This window comes from Triturus cristatus, chromosome 4_2, assembly GCF_964204655.1.
Source record: "Triturus cristatus chromosome 4_2, aTriCri1.1, whole genome shotgun sequence".
Taxonomy (NCBI): Eukaryota; Metazoa; Chordata; class Amphibia; order Caudata; family Salamandridae; genus Triturus; species Triturus cristatus.
In genome coordinates this window covers 475214626-475240639 of record NC_140586.1, presented here as the reverse complement: position 1 = coordinate 475240639, position 26014 = coordinate 475214626, and positions in this window count along the sequence as shown.

The following is a 26014-nucleotide window of genomic DNA, read 5'->3' as shown; positions in this document are numbered from 1 at the left end:
TATGATCATATATATGGAATCTTTCTCTTTTCTTTTTTTTTCCTTATGGTTTTCTTTGGCACCTTAATCTAATGGTGTGTGGAACCATATTTAACGGACATTTAATCTGTAACTTTAGCACTTATCGTTGCTTTTTCCTATGATGCCTATTGTATATTTGGGGATGCTGATACGGGTAATTTCGATGATGTGTATGAACATGACTTTTACATTTTACACATATACTTTATCTATTGTGTTAAATTTTTAATTGGGGACAATCTTTGTGTCTTTCTAACCACATTTGACTGATTTTTTTATATACTTACTGATATGTTTACTATCATACTTCTTCAAATATCAATGTATATATTTAATCATATTTATGTGTCTAATTCTTTTACTTTTCCCATTACCAATCCAATGTTTTGTTTTTTCTGTACGAATTTGACATAATGGTCTTTCTCATTGGTTGGTTTTCCTTGTTGCCTTTTTCGGTTTCGTCTTTTCACATTTTTACGTTGTTCACACATGGTGACTATCCATTCTTTATTTACAGTTTCCTTACATATTATCAGCCTTAAAAAAGCATCAGGCCTGCGTGCAATAAAAGGGGGTGAAACACATGTTGGCTGTACTTTTAAAATCAGTTATTCTGATTTTAGAGATTTACTCCCCGTCTAAGGGCCAGACTACGATATCGGACGGACCTGAGTCCGTCCGACATCATTTGGGAATGGGGACCAACCTCCTGTCGTAGGTCCAAACCCAGCAAGTAGGATGCGACCAAACACTGTTCAGTCGCAATCCTATTCTTTACAATGGGAACATTCATTCTGACTGGAATGTATTTTCTCATTGTAAAGAGCTCAGGTGCAGTTCCTCCCTACATCCCATGGCAGGCACCTCAAGGAAAGGCCGGCACAGAAAGGCTATGGGATTCTGCCATCGTAATCACTCGGGCAGAAAGAGTTGCCCTTGGGATTACAGGCCTCCTTCCGAATGGCAGACTGGCTCTCTGAGTCCGTCGTAAGCCATTTGGAAATCCTGTTTGAATTCCTTTACAACCGACTCCATAAAAATGGGTCGGTTGGAAATTAATCCGAACAGGAGATTACGATTCCGTAGGAACGGATCCGGCCCAGGTTCAGAGCCGTTTCCTACTGCATCGTAATCGGACCCTAAATGTTATTAATAAATAATAAATTAAAAAAATATTGTACTGTGCCATTACCACCAATGACTGCTGAAAGTTCTGTATTACTCCGTTTAAGTTAAAAATAGATAATAGAATCATGAGACAATGCAATACATTTGAATTATAGTATTGTTTATTTAGACAGTGCCCACGGATAGATACCTGGTGGCTTGGGGGCGAAATTATCTATACTGACATGTACTTTGAAATGTGTACTATTCATGAAATATTGTCCTGACTTATTATACAAGTAATGCCTATGTACAGTCCTCAGGAAGAGACAATATGTACTACAATGTTACTATACACAATGGGCTAGTGCACAGGATATCTGCTATACATTTACATGCATACATGCTCTTTACATCAAATGCTAATAAAAAAATGGTTACAAAAAAGAAAAGAGAGAGATTAACTTCGGAGCACTAGCTTACTACAGAAAATAAAGATACAACAACAACATAATTTGAGACACTGCTAGTCCTTTATCCATAATTGAAGGAATATTTCAAGAATATTCACCTGCCCTTGTCTCTATGTATACTTTCAGACTCAATGGGTTAGGAATTTCCCATTTACTTAGTACAAGTGGCAACACAGATATCCTCATTACTAAGGACAAGCACACCATTGAATGATCACCCCTTCCCAATAGGATCTGTCAAGGTAAGGTCAACCTCTCCCCACACAAGGCCTTTGTCTGATCTCTGGGAGTTTATTCACACCTGATCAAGAAGTTATTCATTGACAGTTGGAAGCTCAGGCAAATTGTTTTTTAGAGTCATTAGGGAGGTTGACGGTGACTTTCTAAAAGTACATTTTGGACACTATTTTTTGTGCAAATACAACTGTACAAATAAATTCGATTTGTAATAAATATTTTAAAAAGTCCAAGGATTAATGGTTTTAGGCCTATATGGGGGTGACTTACTAATATTTAGAAGGAGGGCTTATGCCAGTCAAAAGGGGTTATCTTGCTTGGTCTAATTTGTAGATTAAACCTGCACAGCTATACTGGTGGAAGGCCTACAGTCATGTTTTGCATTGTTACTTAAGTGGTGGCACAATATGCCCTGCAGTCCCCCAGTGACATTTAACCTACAGCCTTGGTTAGACTTTGTTCTATATTCTACGTACCTATAGATACATTACGTATGCCTATCAGAAGTATAGGCAATTTCGACATGTTTTTAGGGTTAGAGCATATGCACTTGTGCTTGGTTAGCAATGTCCCAGTGTGCAGAACTAAAAACCATCAGCATCAGGCCAAATCAATGGGGGTCATCTTGCAAAAAGAGGAGTGTTCTTACAAAGGACAGTTTGTGTCAAGGCTGGGATTGCTACCTTTTGTCAATACGTCATTCCTCTCTACCATTCAACTGACCAGGAAAGGTACTGCTTTTCAGAGGCTTCAAATCGCTAGGAAGCCTTTAGATGTTTGAAGACTGCTTTTACTCAAATCAAATCAGGTATTTGTTAAGTGCAACTCCTCACCCGTAAGAGTCTCAAGGCACTGGGGGGTGGGTTTGCAGGTTTCAGTACATCAAGGAAGGGGTCTGTCGAACAGCCAGGTTTTTAGGTTTCTTGCAAAGATGGGGAGCGATGTTATCTGTCTGAGGTGGAGCGGAAGGTCGTTCCAGGCTCTGGCTGCGTGGAAGGAGCAGGAGCGACCTTCCGATCTGGTCTTTCTGGTGCGGGGGAACACGGCGTAGGAGAGCTGGGCTGATCGTAGGGTCCTTTGGGGTGCATGGAATTTGAGTCAGCTATTCAGGTATGCTGGTCCGGTGTCGTGGAGGGCCTTGTGAGCGTGGGTTAGCATCTTGAAGGTGACTCTAGCTTAGATGGGAAGCCAGTGGAGTGTTCGCAGGTGCTGGGAGATGTGGCAGTGTCTTGGCAGGTTGAGGACCAGTCTTGCGGTGGCGTTTTGGATGTTCTGTAGCTTGCTGGTGAGGTTTTTGTTTATTCCGGCATAGAGTGCGTTGCCGTAGTCGAGCCTGCTGGTTACTACAGCTCTGACTGTTAAACAAAAACATCTAAAGTTACCTTGCATCTCACATATATTAACTAACACTGAGAAGAAGTACACAATATATGACAAAAAACTACTTGCAATTAAAGAAGCTCACTGGTGTCATCAACTGGATAGGGACTTGCATGTTGCGACTTTATCGACTGATCATAAAAATGTATGATGTCTTAAGTCCATAAATGTGCTCACTCCTATAATTCTAGGTGGATTCTGCTCATCTCGAGGTTACAGTATCTCATTGCCTGTAGACCAGGGAAAAGGCATAGAAAAGCTGATGCTTTATCTCGGCAGCTGAAAACTGAAACCCCCCCAACTGAATACCCTTCATATTTTGGTTGTGCAGAATGTCAAGGTATCTGACTTATAGAGTAGTTTGTCCTGTTTAAGGGCTGAACTTACATTCTGGGATCAACAATAACAGATTCAGGATGAAATCCAGGGTTGCGCCATAATGAAATTATTGTTCTTTCATAAAAACAAACTGTCCATTCCTCAGAATTGCAGAGTAAAGCTCCGTCCTGGTTCCATGATAATCCCAGAGCAGGACATCCTGGGGAAAGATAGACTTGTAGTGCCTATGGTGCTAGAATATTTCGCTAAATATTCTCATTTTATTCCACTTCACAAACTGCCTCCTGCCCCGCAGCGAAGGAGCTTGTATTTTTACATGTATTGTCTTCTGAAATCATTACTGGCAGAGGTTCTTACTTTATTTTCAAGTTTTGGAACACTCCGATTCATAAGTTCTTTACTGTCAATTTCAAATTTACTAGCCATTACCCTGAGAAAGACACACAGACTGAGTGAATTACCCGTTTCTTAGAATATTTTCTTAGATATTATACCATGACCCGAAAGACAGTCGGTTTTGTGGTTACCATTAGCAGAATGCGCCTACAATAACTCCTTGTATTCATCATTAGGAAAGTCTCACTTTTTGGTTTTGGTTTACTACTAGGCAAGAAATTGCACTTTCTAATTGAGTATCATCAGTTACAGCTCTGTTACCATCAATCACGTTAGGACAGACCAAAACACTATTTTATTCACAACAAGCAATGGGCAATTTGATGACAGTCAGCGAAAAATCCTCCCAGGTATATAAATGTTTTGGTTTTGTATGCCTACTAATTTCCTAACATTGTAAAGTTTCCATCACAAAGTTTCACCTGGTTTTGTGGGTCCTTTACCAGTGTTACATTTGGGGGGACAAAGTTCAGTGTATTTAGACCTTTACTAGAGGTGACGGTTACATCCATCTTTCACATATCCATTGTTAAACCTTTCACATGTAAAACTACTAGTACCCTCCTCGAATTATCAAAGATGAGTCTATAGATGTTTAAGTGGAAGCTTTATTAATTCCAGGAAGTGAAAGGGCAGTTGTAATACGTGGTGGCCTGGAAGGGTTATCAACCAGAACGGAGCACTTGGGAATCTCTCACGGTTGTTCATACTCCCCACCCACTGGTAGCTTCACTCCATTAGAAGGTCTCTAAAAAGTCAGAAAAAAGAGGAGAGAGTCCTAAGAAAGGGGGTACTGTCAGGAATAAACAGGGTGTGCAGAGATGGGGTTTTGTGTTGAGAAAAAGCTACCCTAGAGTCCTATAAGACTGGGGCGGACTGGTCGATGGCAGCTGTGGTTTCTTAACTGTTAGTCTGAGGCACATGGAAGTGGGGCTTCCAGGTCATAGCAAGGTGTGTAACACTTATATTTTATTAACTCCTTCGCTGTTGTTATAGTTTGTTCATAGTATAATTTGTCCTTTACATTTATTTTTTTCCCCTTGTTTTGGTTTCTTTTGTTTCCTGACATTCACCTGAATTTTGACTTGCCCGTGTATTACGACTATGCTTGATCAACCTGGGGTTCCTCATTCCTCATACCGGCTTTCTCCACGTTGGTCCAGGTTCATTGTGGCCTGCCACTCTGAAGCCAGGAAGTATAAGGAAAAAACAGTACCTCTGTTATTGGATTGACACTGAATGTGAAATTCAATATTTGCATGTTTTGACATTCATAACAAACATTTGGGTGCCGTTTCGGATCCCGGAAAAAATTTCCCCGTACGACTCGTATCCGGTCTTTTTACCGTACGAATCGTACAAGTGCCGTACAAACTGCCAAGTACAATTCGCATGGGAAAAAGTCCATACGAATCGCATTGGGAATAATTCCCCACACGTCCTCGGGTCGGAAAATGTGTCCGACACGTCCCCGGACGATTTACCATACAAATGTGAAAAGTGAAGTCCGACCGCGCAAGTACGATCCATCCTGTGCGTCCGATGTTACAACCGTGTGGAAAAAACACCGTCCGCACCGAGCTCCCATAGCAACCATGGAGACATGTGCCCGCATACGCGCCGAACACCCCCCCCAGCCCCGTATGTACGCGCCCAACCACCCCCCCAGCCCTCGTATGTACGCGCCGAACCCCCACCCGTGCATGTACACCCCCGTACGTACGGATGTACACCCACCCGTGTATATACACCCATGTACGTACGGCCCGTACCCCCACCCGTGTATGTATGGAGCGTACCCCCACCCCACCAGTGGATGTACGGACCGTACCCCCACCCGAGTATGTATGGAGCGTACCCCCACCCCAACAGTGTATGTACGGACCGTACCATCACCCACGTATGCATGGAGCGTACCCCCACCCCAACAGTGTATGTAAGGACCGTACCCCCACCCGCATATGTATGGAGCGAACCCCCACCCCAACAGTGTATGTATGGACCGTACCCCCACCCACGTATGTATGGAGCGTACCCCCACCCCAACAGTGTATGTACGAACCATACCCCCACCCGCGTATGTATGGAGCGTACCCCCACCCCAACAGTGTATGTACGGACCGTACCCTCACCCGCGTATGTACACCAGTGTATGTACGAACCGTACCCCCACCCGCGTATGTATGGAGCGTACCCCCACCCCAACAGTGTATGTACGGACCGTACCCTCACCCGCGTATGTACACCAGTGTATGTACGAACCATACCCCCACCCGCGTATGTATGGAGCGTACCCCCACCCCAACAGTGTATGTACGGACCGTACCCTCACCCGCGTATGTACACCAGTGTATGTACGAACCATACCCCCACCCGCGTATGTATGGAGCGTACCCCCACCCCAACAGTGTATGTACGGACTGTACCCCCACCCGTGTATGTACACCAGTGTATGTACGAACCGTACCCCCACCCGCGTATGTATGGAACGTACCCCCACCCCAACAGTGTATGTACGGACTGTACCCCCACCCGCGTATGTATGGAGCATACCCCCACCCCAACAGTGTATGTACGGACCGTACCCTCACCCGCGTATGTACACCAGTGTATGTACGGACCGTACCCTCACACGCGTATGTATGGAGCGAACACACACCCCACCAGTCTAAGTAAGGAGCGCACCCCAGGCCCCAACACCAGCACCCTCACCCAACATCGCGCATGTACGAGTTGTACCAAGCCAGAGACAAGGACAGCACTGTACAACAAAATGGCCAATGTACGCACCGTACAGACGCTAAAAACACACGTACACAACCAGGACAAAGCAAAACAACACAAGAAGACTCCATTCGAATCGCACAAAGCCACAAAACATGTCCAACAAGCACAAATACAACCTATTCACTGACCTGCAACTGCCAAACTCCCAAACAGAGGCCCAAAACACAACCACTCCTTATAACACACCCACCCAAAGTTCAAACACAGCCACACCCACCAATGGACCAATAAAAAGGTCCAACACACACAAACCATGATCCTTTGCAACAGACCCACTGCTGCCAGACCACACAGAGAAACAACTGCACCATACTACAACCTCCACTACACCTTACACCTGCACACCTTCACACAACCACCTTCACAAACACCCCTTCATCACATTCACACACACACCTGCAAAACCACACCCACACACCCACAACCATCCACACCCACACCCCCCACAACCATCCACACCCACACCCCTCACCATGCCCACTAACAAGAATCCAAAGTTCACTAGCCGAGAGTTGGAGGTCCTTGTAGACGAAATCATCAGAGTCGAGCCACACCTCTTTGGAACATTGGTCAGACAGACCAGCTTCCGAAAAAACAGCCATGTGGCAGATGATTGTCGATGCTGTGAATGCTGTTGCGTCCACCAGAAGGACCAGGCATGAATGCCAAGCCAGGTGGTACGATCTGCGGAGGACGGTCCGCCGCAAAATGACCGACGACCACAACCAGGCCAACATCACTGGAGGAGGGCCGCCCCGCAGACCGGTACACTACCATCCCTGGGAGGAGAAGGTGATGGCCATGCTGCCGCTGGTGGGAGTGGAGGGAGTAGAAGGACTCCGAGAGCCTGGTGAGTACACAAACAACTCACCTCACATGGGGGGAACGTCATCCACAACCAAACTCACAATCATGCACGCAACCACCCCAAAGCTATCGCATGACTCGACCACACTCCATAAACACGCACATGGCACTAGCGCCACCATGCCCCATGCACCCAGCTAGACAATGCCAAGTCACAGGCCACAGAAAACACCAACACAAGACACGGTAACCCGGATGGCGGGAGTGTGGGCCTCAAAAATCACATAGTGCAACTCAGAAGCAGACAACAATGCCCTCAGCCCATATGGCCTAGGTCACAGCCAGACAAACAGTGTGTCCCCACACAGGAAAGACTTGCCTGCAAATGGCGGACGCTTTGCATGAAGACATGGGGGTGAAGGCACTTTTTGCACATGACAGCAGCTAATGAACAGCCAACACTGTGAAAGAGTGGCAGCACACACCACCACAGCAGCAGCGCAGACACAGACACTACACCCAATGGGTGCCTGGAGATCAGAAACAAACTCACATGAACAAGCCAAGGGCCATTCAAAGATCTGCAAACAGTGTGTGCCTAGGAAGCTGGGCTGAGGTGACAGAGGGTGACACACAGAGGGAGGGAGAGGGGGAGAGAGAGGGAGGGAGACACAGGGAGACGGACAGAGGGAGGAGGCTGACACAGGGAGGGAGGGAGAGGGGGACAGAGAGGGAGTGAGAAAGGGATACACAGGGAGACCAATTCAGCCTTGAATCAGCAGGTGGACTGCGTGCATGTAGACAAGGGTGTCCAGTGCCTGAATCCCCCTCTCTTCTCCATGGCAAAACACTGGGCCATGTGTCAACCTGTGCACGAGCACAACACCCGCTACCTGCATCCCAGGAGACACCCAGGATCCCTGCCCCACCACCACAACGCAGCCAGGCTGACCAGGAGGGACACGGTGTACCGGGCACCCAGGAGGAGGCAGGCGACAACGCAAATGCCACCCCTCAGGGGTCCCGGAGACCCGATGTGCCCAAAAGGGCAGGCCAGGCGCAAGTGGGCAGGGGTGATAGGAGTGGAGGACGGCGGAGGCTGACCAGTTGGCTGCGGAACCAGTATATTCCCATGTAAGAAACATCCTGGACACATACCGGCAGGACACCACGGGCATGAGCCAGGTTGTGTCCACCCTCAACGAGATGAAGGGGACCCTCGAGGAGATCAAGACCCAGCAGGCCCAGCAACATGCGGAGCAACATGCCTGTCAACAGCGACACCAAGGATGGATGGAGGACAGACAGGCTGAGCTCGTGACGGTGCTCACGGGAATTAACCGTTCACTCCGTCGGATAGCCGACAACATGGGCAACCCTCCCTGTGCCACCAGGCGAAGAACATCACCACCCACAGGGAGGGATCAGGAGGAGGAGGATACATCCGACGGAGCATCCCAAGCATCGTCACGGCCTGCTTCTGAGGGTTCCCGCAGGAGGGCGGGTCGTCCACGGAAAAGACCGTGAGGGTCGGCGCAACAGCACCATCTCCCAGGACACCTGGCCTGGCACCTGGCCCACTGGCCCAACAGCAGCACATCAGCAAATGACATTCTCTGCCACATGGACTTGCTGGTCACTATCTGACCAATGTTGACAAAGACTGTGGCATGGACTCTGATGATTTCCAATGGCAAGGATACCAACTCCCCCAGTGAACTTTGGATTCCACACACCCGGAAAGCCCCTCTTGTCATACCCCTTACCCCCCAACACGTACCCCAACACAAATAAAAACTTACACGATCAAGAGATGATGCCTACATTTTGCATTATTACATTACATGTGTCTTGTAAAGTCTAACCATGCCTGAGTTTTCATATGACTTCAACCATCCATACCCTGGGGCCTGAGTCTGGCACAGGACACACATGGGTCACAATGTATTAGGCAAGACAGACATGGAGCACCATACACACCCGTGATGGGCCCAACCAGCTGAGGGGGTGGCCGCACAACCGTGCCGACAGACATATTGAGTACAGCAACAGTCATGCGCAGAGGTCAGGGATCATGTGGAGTGTCCTGGGGGGCACCCAGGTATGTGTAGACAGGTGGCAGAACCATGTCCTGCAAGCTTGAGTCAGGTGGATGCAGAGAATGGTGGCCTGGCCAACGTTGGATGCATGGGGATGGCACATGTCACAATACCCACACAGTCATGGACATCATGCACAATACAGAGTCTAATTCCACACAAACAGCTTGCATCTTGCACCCTTTACAATCTGTTGTGGATTAATCAGCCATTTTACGAATAATCGATGATGTACCGGTCTTCTCTATGCATGTAGTGTTAGCCTTTTTTCCTTCTTTATCTTTATTAATACGTTATGTGTGTGCGATAAAGATATTTTGAGATCTTGTTGACTCAGTATCGACAGTGTAGCCTCTCAAATTTGGCTGTTAGACCCCCTGTGTTTCGTGTGTTATACACTCTACACATAGACACATAGCCACTATCACTGAGAACCATGCCAGACATGCCGTATGCACCGTGGCAACACACCAGCATTGACTGAGAAGAGGCACCTTGGAGGCATAGGGACACCTTTATTAGTCATGTTTTCTGGAATGCAGAGGCAACTCGGAGTACACATACACAGGTCATGTGGAGTAACATGTGGGTCCAACACTGGCACCCCCCTTCTGCACCACAAATGCTTGATATCCATGGAACTGGCACACAAGTGTCGGGTAACAGCTAAACACCCCCTGCTGCTCACGGAGAGGCTGCCATACACCATTGATCCTCTGATGTGGAAGTCCCACACCATGTCAAGCCAATGCAAACCGTATGTGTCCGAGGGCAGTGTTACACACATTGATGCCTTCATCACAATCCACTATCCCATTACAGATGACTGTCAACAAGTCTGACCATCTATTCAGGTGAATCCAGCTACATGTCATGTGTCCTATGGTGATGCGACATGTCTGCAGAGGAACCAAACATCGACAGGGGCAGTGTGCACACATCGTAAACAACTGCCACACCCAATACACCCCTGATGCATCCCTTACCCTAAGGAGACTTCCAAACTTGTCCGTGCGTGTAACGCTGAGTCAGCACACGATGACGTGTCCAAGAGGAATAGCAGTGCCACAACAATCCAACCAGCAGACGGCATGCGCAAGTACCTGGGGATGAGAGACACACAAGAAGTCAGCCACAAAAAGCTCATCCACTTGCATGTGCATGTACTCGACATATATAAGGGTGACAACATGCTAGGTCACAATTATGACTGCGGAAATACACTCATCACTGGCACCATCACTCGAGTGACACATCCACACACACCTCTGACTCACGTGGCATACATGCAGATGGACACACACATTGCAACACATGCCACACAAGGACCAATGCGTGCACACTCAGACACTGGTACTCACCACTAAGCAAAGAAGTCGCGTATGAGCCGACTCCGGATGTCCTCTAGCGGCTCCAAATCCTTCACATCACTAGCCCCATTGCCAAGCCCTTCGTCCTCCACGGGTGGATGGTCCTGATCATCTTGATCCAGGATGAGTGGCACAGCTTTCTCAACTGCCATGTTGTGCAGCATGCAGCAGACCATGAAGATTTTGCAGACCTTCACCGGGGCATATGGGAGGGCGCCGCCGTTCTTGTGTAGGCACCTGAATCGGCTCTTCAGGAGGCCAAATGTCCTCTCTATCACTCGCCTTGTCCGGCCATGGGCGGTGTTGTAGCGGAGCTGGGCCGGCGTGCTGGGGTTGCGGAGAGGTGTGATCAGCCATGGCATGTTGGGATAGCCAGCGTCCCCTACATGGAAACCACATGGACATAAGTAGGACAGGAGAAGCAGTCGGGCAGGAAGTCTACGCAAAATACAGGACAGACAGAGTGTACCCACCAACAACACATGCTCGTTCGTTGCGCAGCTGCGTCATCATTTCATGCACCCTGCTACGCCTCATGATGTAGGCATCGTGTGCTGATCCTGGAAAACGAGCACAGACATGTGAAATCACCATGTTGGACAGACACACCACAAGGGCATTGATGGAGTGGTAGTGCTTGCGATTCCTGTACGCTACCTCCTGTGCCTGTGGTGGTACCAAAGCCACATGTGTCCCATCTATGGACCCAATGACATGGGGCATCCCTCCCAGGGCATAGAATCCACGCTTGACACCTGTCAACTGTTCAGGAGTTGGGAAATGGATAAACTCATCCAGGTGAAGCAACATGGCCTCTAAAAAATCATGCAGCACACGGCTGAACATGGTCTGGGACATGCCACCAACATGAGCTATGGTATATTGAAAGGTACCCGTGGCAAAAAAATGTGGGTCTGCCATTACCTTCAGCTTGGGTGTCAGTGCCGTAGGATACCTGTGCAGCGGTTGCAGGTGTGGTGCCAGCCTTGCCGTCAACTCCTCAATCAACGGTTGGGGGAAGCGGTAGCGGCGTATACTGTCATTCTCCCGCATGTCAGCCAAGTCCGGAATTGGTCGGGGAAGAGGCGGCGCTCTGCAGTAATTTGGAAGTGACAAGGAAGAGTGAGTGCACTACAACAACAATTTATATGTACTGAGCACATGTTAATCTGTCAATACACATATGCTACATACGGAGTCAGGTATGTGCTACTTGCCCTGGACACGTATGGCTGCCAGGTGACACTCCTACCAAGACCCAGCTACACACGGGGATTGTGAACCTCCACATCCCATGGCATGGGACTAGCTGTGTCCCAGTGTAAGTGAACAGCCAGACGCAATACAGGAGTGACATACATCAACATATCAGCAGATGTAGGATGTTGATTGCAGAGACAGGTAGCGGAACACTAGAGCCACAGGTCACATGACATAACACTAGGACAGCCCACACACCTTGCCATGAAGGTGTACATGTCATGACTGATCACACATACATTGAGAGTATGCAGACAGGTCCTTGTTACGCTACTCCGTGTTCCATGCATACATACACACCTTACATCCGATACCACATGTGGCCTGGTGTGCGTAACAGTGTGCCATGGCCATCTACACACAGACACATGTTGGTTGCAGCAACTGCAGATGCATTTGAGGGAACACCAACATCAAGCTAATGGGAACACACCACACATACATGACATAGTCACATCGTGCAACGTGGGTAGTCACATGTCAGGTGTGGTAACCCCTGTAGCGGGCATCAGGGGACACTTGCATGTGTTGTTGACTGTGCCATGCCAGTGACGCTTATCTCAAGTGTTCTGTACGACATGCACACATGTCAAAGGAGTGAAGGCCATGTCTGGCACATAGTGCACCATCACACATAACATCTGTACACATCTCATCATACATCTATTGCCTTCACAACTCAGGAGTAATGTACCACATCACAGCCTTTCACACCTGTGCCCTACACATGTAGTACTGCACAGACAATGCCTTGATGTCCATCCATGGACAAGTATGTCAGCTCTATTCCTTTCTGTGTGCTGCCTGTCACCACTGTTATGTGTGAAAGGCACCGTACATTCGCTCTGAGGGCGTGTGTACGTTCCCTATCACTATGAGAGTGCTGCTGTAGGCCTACCCATAGTGATAGTGAGCGTACAGGCGTGTGTACGGTCCGTATCACTACAGGTACGCATACGCGAGCACACCCATAGTGATAGTGAGCGTACACGCGTGTGTACGGTCCGTATCACTATGGGTACGCATACGCGAGCACACCCATAGTGATAGTGAGTGTACACGCGTGTGTACGGTCCGTATCACTATGGGTACGCATACGCGAGCACACCCATAGTGATAGTGAGCGTACACACGTGTGTACGGTCCGTATCACTATGGGTACACATACGCGAGCACACCCATAGTGATAGTGCTATGGGTACGCATACGCAAGCACACCCATAGTGATAGTGAGCGTACACGCGTGTGTACGGCCCGTATCACTATGGGTTTGCTCGCGTATGCGTACCCATAGTGATACGGACCGTACACATGCCTGTACGGCCCGTAGCTATGCATTTGGGGTGCCCTAGGGCCCCGGAATGCACCGTACCTGTGTGTGAATCTCCAAATTACATAGGGGACACATGAGGGACAAGTATGAAGCCAGAGATGCATGCTGGTTGCCATGGAGACCGAGTTTAAACTTTGAATTTGTTGAATGAGGTGGCCCGCAAAAGTCGGTTTGAAATAATCTACTTTGTTGCAAAGTTGTTGTTGAAATGACATCATGCTGAATAATAAAAAAATCTAACCCCCTCACAGGGGTAGGTTTAAATGGATTGGAGGAAACATAGGATGCAAATGTGAGTGACCAATCACTCTGTACTCCTGTGCATGAAACAGGCCAGCAAGGCAGATATAAGGCAGCCAGATCCCATGAGAGAGCACTTGCCTGCACATCTTTTGATTCAACAACACTGCTGCTGCTCGTGATTCCCTGGCACCATGTCAAGGTCTGTGGAGAGGGCCCAGCCTTTCTCCCTGGCGGAGAATCTGGCATTGCTGGATGTGATCCTCCCACAGTACCCCATGCTGTATGGCCGACCAGGGTTTCAGGTGAGTGCTGAGTCCACTAGCACAGACTGTGTCCCTTTTTTGTGACTGGGACTTCTGGCATTGTGTCCAGGTGTGACACACATGCATTGTACTGTAGAGTGGGTCCCAGGGGGGGGAATGCCTGATGTCTCCCAGCCAGAGCATGCTGTGGTGCATGTCTGCCGTCCTCACTTGCATTGTGTTTACTGTGACAATCACTGCATGGCGCATGCCACATTCTGCCTGTCTAATCCTCCTGGGAATGTTGCTTCAACAGTCCTCATGTGATTCTGTGGTCACCCCAGTGTGACAGGTGACTGTACCCACAGATGTGTGTTTGTTCAGTGTACCTGTGCTGAGAGTGTCCACATGATGTGTTCGTACCCTGGACATCGGTGTGTGTGTAAGTCCCTTGTCATGTGGAGTGTAGCACCCCAGCTGCATGAGGGATAGATATACCCTGCCCATCTGATGTGAGCAGGGAGCAGTGCTGTGTGTCTGACGTGCAGAGCCAGCCCCACACCTGTGAGCCCCCCCAGCCTAGTGGCACATGTGCAGAGTGAGGTTTGTAGCTGCATTTGGCAATGGCAGGTGAATGTCCTGTGCCTGTGTGTGTCTGTGTACTCTGCTGAGGTAGCGTCAGTGGCCTGTGGCATGTGACTGCTTTGAGGTGCTGCACATAATCCTGGTGTACCTTCTGATGCACAGTGTGAGTCTGGATCATTTATTGTGTCGTACCCCTCATGCCACCTGTGTACTTTCAATGGCACGTGGTGCATTTGCCCTTACACAGAGAAAAATGTCCCTATGACAAAGGTGAAATGCTTTGGCTGCATACTATGCCTTGTTGAAACCATCAAAATTGTTCTAATGTGTGTCTCTGTGACATGTGGCAGGTGTATTGATGTAGTCTCACTTTTTCAACCCCACAGGTAGGCGCCTCTGCCAAGGAGCAGATCTGGAGGGACGCGGTCAGTGCCGTGAGGAGGACGGAGGGTGCAAGCGGCGCCTGGCCCAGGTGAGAAAACGCTGGCAGGATATCCGGTGCTGGACGCGGAGGATCGCACGGGTCCTGCTGGGGGACTCACCTGTGGGCCCTAAGAATCATGGGCGTCGCCGTCTGACCCACTTCCACAAGCGTGTGCTGGCGGTGGTCTTTCCAGACATGGACAGGCGCTTACGGGAGAAGCAGCAGCAGGAAGGGGGTAGGTACATGTGTGTTTGTTGTGTGTCCCCAGCATTTGTAAGTACGCAGTTGCATGGATACACTGCCAGTGTTTAAATGTGCGTTGCAGGTCCTGTCACCCACAGTATAGCGGTGCTGTCCTTCCTCCCTTCCCCTCCTTGCCATGTGTTCCCTGGTCTGTGTGTAGTCACTCTTTCACAAGGTCATCTGGGCTGGCAGTTTATCCACGTGACCAATGCTTGCAGCATCATGTGTGGGGGTGGTGTGTAACAGGTTTTGGGACCTTGCCTGTGCCCTGTCCAGTTCAGTACTTGTGGGGTCCATGTCAATTGGCACTGATGCTGAGTCCAGACATAGGAGTATGTCTCTGAAGTGTAATGCCTTACAGCAAGCATGTCCTATGTTGTGGCCTGTGACATGATGTGCATGAGTGTGCGATACGCAGAGTGCAGGGATGGTGGCCTGTGTTGCAGTCATTACCATTCAGGACCATGGAATATTGTGGCCACTACTGTCCCCTGGGGCATATTTTGCTAGGTATCATGTGTGTCATCACAATATGTGGATACTCTCAGTGTCTACAGCATAGGATGTGCTCTGTGCCATTGTCCCCTGGCACCATGTATATTTACGTAACGTGTTCTACAAGTGTCCACTGTACAGCCTGACCTAATTTTCCTCGTTCACACTCACGGTGGCCAGTGCCTGTGTGTCTTGTTACAATTATCTGATGATGGCCATTTGTAAATGAGATCGTTGTACAGGCGCACATGGGGTATTTTGAATCCAATATGGGTTTCTGGCAGCCCATGTGTATTTCTCCCAGACTAAGAGATGCAAGTGCTTCCTGTGTCTCATCAAATTGTCTCATGTAGGGGGTGGTTGGTGCGGGCAAGGCCTACATGTCGACACCTGAAATCTCATTGCTCGGTCTGGCCAGTGTGTGATGTTTGTCTGGACATACACTCAAGGTGCAGTGACCCATTCATGTTGGGCATGTCTTTAAGTATTACCTTTGCAGCATGTGCCTCAAGTTCATGGAGATGGTCCCTGCTCATCCCTAGTTACGGCAACGCTGTGTGGTGCAGATGCAGTGCTGGATTGTCCCCAGAACCTGGCTCCTCTGTCCAAATCCATATCATGTCATTTGCAAATGTGTCATGCTCTCCATAGTTTCTCAGTGGCATGGTGGGTGAACCAACTGTGTGTTGCAGGGCCAATATATGTACCTTGTATTGTAGATGTTACTCATCTTTCATTTCAGGCTATGCACTGTAACCTATGTAGATTTGACTCATGTGACATATGTATACAGGTGTCTGATTAATTCCTGTTTATTCACCTTGCCCACAGCATCGTCGGGGGACACGGATGGAGACACCGGCACAGACCGTGCGGAGGGACTGGGCACCAGTGCCAGCAGTGACATCTTAGCTGGCACATCGAGTGGAACTGAGGCCGAGGGGAGTTAGCCGGAGGACCTGTCCACTGCCACCACAGAATATGAAGCTGTCGGGTCCGAGGCTGAGCTCTCCGAGGGGGCGGAGGCTGCTCCAACAGCTGACAGCAGTACAACATCTCTCCCTGCCCCCTCCATTGCCATCACCGGCCTCCCACTTGCTCTTGTCCCTTCCTGGCGTGCTAGGTCACCACGTGTCTCCTTCCTGCCAGGCACCGCACCCCCTGCCCCTGTCTCCACTGCTGCCGCCAATGCCGAGTCTGTGGACATCCTGCGGCAGTTGCAGGTTGGTCAGGCTGCGATGCTTAATGTCCTCCATGGCCACAGCCAAGTGCTCAACAACATGGAGGCATACTTGGAGGGCATTTCAGCATCGCAGGCTGACCAACGCAACTTGCTGTGGTCTATTGACTCGACACTGACTGCAGCAGTGGGTCTCCTGCAGCACTTCGTCCCACCCCCTACCCCCTACCCATGCCCCATCCACACTTCCCACTCCCATGCCTGTCCCACGTACACCCAGACGTCAGCATGCACACACCCCACCAGCCACAGGCACCACACCAGCAGGGAATGACAAGCGCACACCTCCTGGCACGCACACACAGGGTGAAGTAGGCTTACCCACTGGGTCGGGGGGCAAACGTAAGACACGCAGCCAGAGTGGGAGTCCTCATTCTGCAAAATCCACTCCCTCCAAATCCACTCCCCTCAGCTCTCCTGCCCACAAATCCAGCAAGGACTCCTTTATGGCCGCTCTGTCCCTGAGCCACACAGTGACACCACCCCGCAAGCGGTCAAAGGAGTCCCCGGTCAGGGTGGTTGAGTCCCCCCCCTGTCCACACCCTCCCCGGGTAGTGCTGCGACCCATCCCTGTGACCCCCCCCTCCTTGGGGCCTGTGGTTCCTTCGGGTGCAGGGGATACGCTGGGCGACCTGGCAGTAGTGTGCAGCGCCGTGCTCCAATCCACCTTTGGCGCTGCCCCACCCCCTGTGTTGGAGTCGTCCGTCCCTGCACCCACAACACCTACCCTTGCCCCTCCTGTCCCTGCGGTGCCTGGTCCTTCCCCCCAACATGATGCCCCCCCCTGTGGAAGACAAAGGAGTCTGACTGTGCAGGCAAGCTAGGGGACACGTGTCCCACTGTGTCCCCCATCCAGCTGTGACTCATGGACTGCCCTATGGGCTTTGTAAATATTGAACTTTATCCACACACAGTTTATTTGAAAATGCTGAATAATTCCTTTTTTTCCCCTTAGAACACTACTGCTTTTGTGGTATTGCTGTTGGTGGGGTTGCTACATGATTTTGGGTGGTGATCATGTGTTGGGTGTGTGGGAAATGTAGTTGTGTGCTGGTCATAGGGGGTACCCTGGTATCTGTGTGCCATCACAAGCTGTTGGCTAAATTACTTTGTTCATGTAAGCAGTTACTGCATGGTGACATCATCCCAAGGTGTGTTCCTTCCTCTGTGTAACCTGACATCTTCCCTGCAGGGTGTTTCCACTATGTGGTGCTGAGCTGTGTCTACATCAGCTGGGTGTGTGACGGACTCCTGCAACTTTGCACATGCATGCTGAGCGATGTCTCCACCTGCATCATTCGTGGCATCCTTGGTGGTCACTGTACTTGTGTATGTAGACTGTTGACATGACTTCATGTGGACATGTTCTCTTTTAGGCGCTATGCATGTGTGTACTCCCAGCCTCGCACACATGTGGTACATGTACTGCAGGGTCTTTGTGCACCTGACTGACATTTGTGGGCATTGCATCTGTGGCTACTCCACCCTTTGCGTTCCATGGGCACTGCTGGGAGGACTCTACACCCACCCCTCCTGCGTCTGGGCACTGCTGGGAGGACTCTGCACACACCCCTCCTGCGTCTGGGCACTGCTTGGAGGACTCTGCACACACCCCTCCTGCGTCTGGGCACTGCTGGGAGGACTCTGCACACACCCCTCCTGTGTCTGGGCACTGCTGGGAGTGACAGGCACCCACCCCTCCTGTGTCTGGGCACTGCTGGGAGGACTCTACACCCACCCCTCCTGCGTCTGGGCACTGCTGGGAGTGATAGGCACCCACCCCTCCTGTGTCTGGGCACTACTGGATAGACTACACCCACCCCTCGTGCGTCTGGCCATGTACGCTCCATACATACGCGGGTGACGGTACAGTCCGTACATACACTGTTGGGGTGGGTGTACGCTCCATACATACGTGGGTGGGGGTACGGTCCGTACATACACTGTTGGGGTGGGGGTACGCTCCATACATACGCGGGTGGGGGTACGGTCCGTACATACACTGTTGGGGTGGGGGTACGCTCCATACATACGCGGGTGGGGGTACAGTCCGTACATACACTGTTGAGGTGGGGGTACGCTCCATACATACGCGGGTGGGGGTATGGTCCATACATACACTGTTGGGGTGGGGGTACGCTCCATACATACGCGGGTGGGGGTACGGTCCGTACATACACTGTTGGGGTGGGGGTATGCTCCATACATACGCGGGTGGGGGTACGGTCCGTACATACACTGCTGGGGTGGTGGTACACTCCATACATACGCGGGTGGGGGTACGGTCCGTACATACACTGTTGGGGTGGGGGTATGCTCCATACATACGCGGGTGGGGGTATGGTCCGTACATACACTGTTGGGGTGGGGGTATGCTCCATACATACGTGGGTGGGGGTACGGTCCGTACATACACTGTTGGGGTGGGGGTACGCTCCATACATACGCGGGTGAGGGTACGGTCCGTACATACACTGTTGGGGTGGGGGTACGCTCCATACATACTCGGGTGGGGGTACGGTCCGTACATACACTGTTGGGGTGGGGGTACGCTCCATACATACGCGGGTGAGGGTACGGTCTGTACATACACTGTTGGGTTGGGGGTACGCTCCATACATACGCGGGTGAGGGTACGGTCCGTACATACACTGTTGGCGTGGGGGTACGCTCCATACATACGCGGGTGAGGGTACGGTCCGTACATACACTGTTGGGGTGGGGGTACGCTCCATACATACGCGGGTGAGGGTACGGTCCATACGTACCCGTGCCCACGCTGTGGAATGCTTGTGCGGCCCGTACCCAGGCCTTTGGCACATGGGTATGGGCCGTACCGCCATTGTTGGGGTGACGTGGGTGTGGGCGTGGTACGACTCGTACCCACGCTCTTAAGGCGTGGGTACGGTACATACCTGTATTGTTGTGTTGCCGGTTCACGTCGTCGCCCACTTCCGTTGTGGCGGACGCTGGCATTGCTGGACATGCCCCCACCCCCTCGAAGTGACCAGGGCCTGGAGGTCAGGTATGTCCAGGGCATGTGTGCTGTGTGACTTGGGTGGGGGTTTTGTGTCCTGCCCCTGCCCCCCCCCCTTTGCCCCTGGGTGTTGTTCTGACCTTCTGCGGCATCTGCGTCGGTACCTGTAGAGGAGGTCGACTGCTATGAGGGCCGGGATGACACGTAGGTTCGGGTCCATGTCTGTCCGTCACGTACAGGTGCTCCTTGTGCGTGTCGTCCTGATTTCCCGGCAGTTTTTGGCTGCCGGAAAATATTCTCTGTGCGGGATGACATCGGTGCAAATCGTACTTCCTGGTTCGTGGAACGCAGGCTGCATGCGTCCCGACGTCACGTCGACGCTTTTCCGGATGTCATTTGTATGTTTATTTTCCTCAGTTGGTGTTTTGTACGAATCGTACGGAAATAGTGTTTCCGTGCGAATCGTACTTGCATGTTTGTAAAGTTTTACAACCGGGTACGAGTCGGACGGAGAAAACCCTCCATCCGACGGTTCGTACCCGGTTTCTCCAGGATCAGAATCGGCACCTTGATGTTAGCCTGTAAGAACTCTGCTGTGAGTCTCTTGAACTTTGAGAAACATGCACAAGATGAGACTGTGGTTCTATGGCTGTTGGTTTTATCTTTCATACCTATTCCCCTGCCCTCCAGAGCTTTGTCTGCTATTCATTCTTACTCATGTATTAGCAGTGCTACAATGTGTGGATTGGAATGTTCAAGTCCTGCAAATCCTGACAGGGTCTCTAAAGTTAACTCCAAAGTACAATAAGTTCAAGTCTAAAGTGTCTTCCAACTACCACACAGAGAGGTTTCAAATATGTGGGTGTGTCCTTATTATGTTGCTGATCTTCTTCTTGAAGGGTTCTTCTTTATGCAGAAGATAAAAATGGGCATGGAAAATTGGGAATCCTTACCAAATTCAGAGGTGCCACATCCCCCTCCACCTGTATATGGCATTTCCAGGGGGAAGCTATGGAGTGCGAAAGCCCTCTGCTTGAACAATCCTTACCCTCTGCCCTGGGAAGTTTTGAAAACTGGCAGATTGAAGGTTCATTGGAAAACACATTTTTAGTGAGTCAGGGTCCTCCCAAAACCTGACGGTTAGAAATGGGATTCCTCAATTGACTTAGGTATGTACCCAGGCCATGCAGGGACCACCACTCTAGTAGGGTAAGCTAGATACACACTAAAACATAGCCTGCGCTCACCCTATGGTAGCTTGGCACAGAGCAGTCAGGCTTATCTAAAGAGGCAGTGTGCAAAGTATTTTTGCTACACACACACACAGTAACACAATGAATACAGTACAAAAGGACTTCACATTGGTTTAGAAAAATGGATTATAATCAGAAAAAAAACAACAACAAAAAAACATTCAATGTATAGAAGTTGATATATTGAATTTTAATGGAATAAATGCAGCAAAACTAAGGTAGACTAAAAAGGTCATGCTTGACCAGGGCAAAGTCAAAGTTCAGGCCAAATGTGATGAAGCGCTGGCTGGCTATATAGGACCCAGGCAAGACCCAGTGTACAAAGTACCTTTCCTGGTGGCAAATAGCAATTTGCGCTGATCTTCATCACGCAGTGATGGCTATGCATCAATTCCAGAGACGGGAGCTGGAGTCGAGAGGCATCGAGCGGTGCACCAGTTTCTGCCATGCAGTTGAGGAGATGCATTGATCTTGCCAAGCTGTAGCAGTGGCGATATGCTGTCCAATGCATCGATTTCTATTGGCAAAGCGCTGGTTCTGATGCGATGCTCCGCCTTTGCGTCAGCAACCGGGTCGGTGCACTGGTTATGTTACACACAGACAGGACATGCGCCAAAATCTGTGTTGCAAGTCTCTGACCCATTTCCAGTGAGTCAGGCACAGAAGCAGGGATACAGAATGTGATATCCCTGAGTCTCAAGCAACAAGAGGTAAGCCAACAAGCGCTTGGAAATCACCTGGATTGAAGGCAGATTCTAGCAGTCATTTAGCAGAGTCAAAGAGCAGCAGGGAAACAAACAAAAAAGTCGGCCTTCCAGATTAGCAGTCCAGTAGAGCCTTTTAGGCAGCACAACATAAGTTAGAAGTCCAGACATGTTTGATGATTTTAGAAGGTCAGAGACCCAGTAATTATACCCAAAAGTGCCTTTGGTGTGGGGGTGACTTCAAAGCAGCTCTCTGAAGTGCACAAGTATCCCTTTCAACCTAGTCCTGTCTGCCAGACTGTCTGTGGGGGGTAATCCATCTCTTGTGAGGAGACAGGACACTGCCCATTCAAGTAAAGTGTTAGACCCTTCCTTCCACCATGCCCAGGCAAGGCCACCAGAATGCAGATGTATGTAGATGGGTACTCAGAGACACCAATCCTCCCTGTGTTGTGGCTGTCTAGAGGGAATGCACAAACTGTAGCAGTCACCAACCCCAGACGTGTATTGGAGACAGACTGTCAGGCACACAGAGCAGCAAGTACAGAGTAATGACCACTTTCTAAAAGAAGCATTTCAAAAACAGTAATGTTAAATCCAACTTCACCACTAAGGAGGATTTATCGTTACTATTCCAAACATGTAAAACAAGAAAAAGGTCAGGAATTACAGCTTAAAGGTGTATTATGGAATTCTCAGTGCTAGCCTATGAGAGGAGTTTACCTCACAGTAGAGAAAACAAAATAGGCTGTTTGTCACTACCAGGAAATGTAAAACATATCATAACATGTCCTACATGTTAGTTACATAGCACCCTGTCCTTAGGGCTACATAGGGCCTACCTTAGGGATGATTATATGTAATTAAAGGGGAGTTTAAGTCTTGTCAATTTGTTGTAAATTCCAAGTCAAAAGTAGCAGTAAACTGTACACACAGGCAGGTCTAAGACAAATTTGAAAGGCTACTTATAAGGGTGCAACAATTAGTGCTGCAGGCCCGCAAATAGTATTTGAAGTACAGGCCCTGGGTACATTATTTATTTGTTTATTTATTTTGAAAGTCTTATACAGCACGAACAAGATCCTTGCGGATTGAGAGCGCTTTACATAACAACCAACTGTAAGTTAAACAAAACAATAATGTGCAGGTCACCATCATATAAAAACAACATTTCGTGCAAGAAATCGTAGGAGGATTGATCATGGTAGTGCATTTTATAACAGGCTCTAAAGAACTCGGGCCTGAATAGCTAGTGCTCATGTAAATTTTGCCATGAGCAACGCTTTAACTTCTTTTTTGAATGATGCGGAAAAGGCATTCAGTCTGGTTTCAAGGGGAAGAGTGTTCCATATTTTGAGTGCCATCCCTGAGAAGGATCGTTTATAGGTTTTCTTCTTGTTGAACCTTTGTGGTTTCAGTAGAAGTTTTTCAGCATTCCTAGAGGACCTTAGTCCACCAGAGATCGTCAGTTTCTGCGCGAGGTAGCTGGGAGTGTTGTGATGTAAGGCTTTATGAGTCATGCACGTAACTTTTAGGTGGATTCTAGCTTCAAATGGTAGCCAGTTCAGGGATTTTAGGTCAGGGGAAATGTGAGCACTTCTTTTCGAGCCGTTGATGAGGATAGCTGCCGCGTTGATAGTCACTCTTAGTGGGGCTGTTGCAGCTTTTGGGAGGCCACATAAGGAGACACTTTCGTACTCCACATGAGGGATAACTAGAGCTTGTACTGACAGATTGAAGTCCTCGAATGGCAGGAAGGGTTTCAGCTTCCTCAATGTATTTATCTGGAAATTAGCTCCCTTTGTAGCGTTACTGATGTGTTTTTGCATCGTAAGGTTGCTGTCAAGGGTAATTCCCTAGGATTTTGCTGAGTCCACGATGGTTGGTTGAACGTTGAAGGCAGTAAGCTGTTTGATCAATTCATGCATTAAAGGGACTTTGACCGGTGGTGCTATGAGGAGGAATTCTGTTTTTAGCGCGTTCAGTTTAAGATGATTTTCTGAAAGCCAAGACTGGGTGTTCCTGAGTGTGGAGTTAAGCATATTAATGTCTTTTAGGGAGTTGATCTTGAGATATAGTTGAGTGTCGTCCACGTACATATAGAATTGTACGTTAGATGCCTGCAGAATTTCAGTGAGAGGTTCCATAAACAAGTTAAATAAGGTCGACGAAAGTGAGGACCCTTGCGGAACCCCAAGTGTTACATGGGAGGAATTGGAGAGCGTGTTGTTGACCTTGAATTTTTGTGTACGGTTATGGAGGAAGGAGGTACACCAATTTAACACTGTGCCTGACAGACCCATTCTATGCTCCAAGAGATCAATTAGTTTCTGGTGTTTGACCGTATCAAAGGCTGAGGAAAGGTCTAGCAGGATGAGTAGGCACAAACCGTTCTGGTCAAGGATTTGTAATGCATCATCAATAATGTGTGTCATGGCTGATTCTGTGCTGTGACCTGCTCTGAAACCTGATTGGTGTTTATTTAGGAGTTCAAAGTGATCTATGTGATTAGTTAGTTGTCGGTGAACACATTTTTCCAGCAGTTTGGCCAGGGTGGGAATATTGGATATGAGTCGATAGTTGTTAAGGTCCATAGGGTCAGCTGTGGGTTTCTTTAGAATTGGTGAAACTTGACCTACTTTGAGGGAGTCCGGGATGCAGCCTTGTTGAAGTGAGCTGTTAATGAGTTTGGTCCAAAGTGGAAGAAGCCAAGGAGCAAGGTCTTTGACTGCATTGGCTGGGAGGGGGTCAATGAGGTGATTGGCCGGTTTCAGGGTGTTGAGAATTTTGCCTAGGGCGTGTTCAGTGTACGTATCAAAGGAGGACCATGCTGCCTCGTTTTTAGGGCCAGGCTAGGGGGGGGTTGGCCTGACGTGGTTGGAAAAGAGGTGGTGATTTCCGTATGAGGAGCAATGTGTGGTAGTCGGTTATTGAGGAGATCCTTCATGGTGTTGTCGGTCTTCTGATTAAAGAAGGTAGATAATTCTTCACAGTTAGCTTGAGGGGGAGCTAGGTCTTGTAGCCGTTGGGGTGCATCCTTGGATTTATTTTTGATTAATTCGAAAAGTTTTTATGGGCGGTTTTTTCCTTGGTTTAGTTGATGGCTGAAGAAGTCAGCTTTAGTGTGCTTAATCTTTTTGTAGTAGGCATTTCTCTTTTTCCTTAGAAGTTTAAGGTGGATAGCTGATGGGACTGATCTCCAGTTGCGTTCAAAGGACCTGAGGGCCCGTCTGTCCTCATTAAGCAGCGCGTTGTACCAGGGCTTGGAATCTTTAATGGGAGCTCTCTTAATTTGCACAGGGGCTACCTCATTAATTATAGAAGTCATAGCGTTGAGATAGTGGTTGGTGAGAACATGAACGTCAGAGGTGACTGAAGGGGGCTGGAGCAGATTGTAGCTGGAGGAGGGTAGTGAGTTGGGATTGAGTTTTTTCAAGTCTCTTTTCCAGATCTTTGGTTTTGTGGATTGCGCTGAAATGAGTTTGGTGGTTCCCTTGATATAGAAGGCAATAATATGATGGTCCGACCAGTCACAAGGTTGGATCGAGTCCACATGGATGATTTCAGATTTGGCGATTATAAGATATAGGGTTGAGCCTTAATTGTATGTCGGGCTGTTGCAGGATTGGATGAGGGTAAGGTCATCCAAGAAGTTTTTGAAGCTATTGACCACTGAGTCATTGTTGTCGTTCCAATGGCGATTGAAGTCACCAACTAATATTTGGGTATTTTGCCGCCCAATGTTAGAGGCGATCAAATCCATGAGGTGTTCGATGAAGAGGAGGTTGTCTCCTGGGGGATGATAGATGATTAGATGATGTGGGATGAGCATACTGGTTTGCCATTGCAGCTAATGTCCAGACATAAGTATTCGCATGATTTGAAAGTAGGTGATAAGGCTCTCTTTATGGTGATGCTGCTGCGATGTATACAGGCTATGCCACCCCCTATTTTGTCAGTTCTGTCTAATCTAATGATGTCGTAGTCGGGTGGTACAAG